Below are 928 nucleotides of genomic sequence, written 5' to 3' on the forward strand. Positions count from 1 at the left end.
TCTCCCAATTAAGGGAAAGTTTATTTTAAAAAGACTTTGGGGATCCCTTTAGATCTAGCTAGCTTTAGACGTACTTTGTACCTCGCTGAAATACTAAAAAATACTGCAGTCATTTTTTCGTAAGATATATTTAAAAGGGTTCTCAAAGGTGACTTACATTTCAGCCATGTGCAGCCACAGGGGCACAGGTACCACGATATTTTTACACCAGAAAGCCTGTGTGGCAGATGATGTTACTGCTGATGCTGTCAGGGATCAACAGAGAAAATTTCAGGGGTCTTAGCACCGACACTTGTCAGGGCAAACGTCAGGCCAGTGTCAGCTCAGCTTCAGACGCAGCACTGCAGGCAAGGGCATCCCTCCGTGTTGGATACGTTAAATCAAGACCTGTGAGGCTTACAAGTTAAGGTGTGTAAAGCTGAGGTATTTATGCTTAGGTATGAGTTCTATTTGCACTATGTCTGGCATGAGGGGCTGCCCTGAATTTTGCTACAACCTGCCACAGAGAGATACAGGAGCTGATGCAAAGAGTGGCGGGGGGGGAAGGGGCCAAATGCCCGCTTCCTTAAATGTCTGTGCTTCTGTGGAAATGATGTGGTGATAGCTCTGGCTTGCTATTGAGTTTTCTCTAAAAATAAACTGGGATGTTATTTGAGCTCTTCCAAAATGTAACATGCCAAAACTACAAGAAGAATTAGGACAGAGTGGTAAAGGAAAGAGAGAAATGTCAGCAGTTTGGGGCTGCCGACTCCTCAGAATACTTGGTAGTGCTTCTTAGAGGAAAAACTCTGGTTCACCTGTCAGGACATTAGCAAGCATCTCTGAAGAGCAATAGGTTGACCTTTCTGGTGACTAAGGTTTTCAGAACTTAAACCACACCGTGAGTGGGACATAACTGGCTGGCAGATGAGGAATTAATTCAGGATTT

This window comes from Apaloderma vittatum, unplaced genomic scaffold (genome assembly GCF_000703405.1).
Source record: "Apaloderma vittatum isolate BGI_N311 unplaced genomic scaffold, ASM70340v1 scaffold6846, whole genome shotgun sequence".
NCBI lineage: Eukaryota > Metazoa > Chordata > Aves > Trogoniformes > Trogonidae > Apaloderma > Apaloderma vittatum.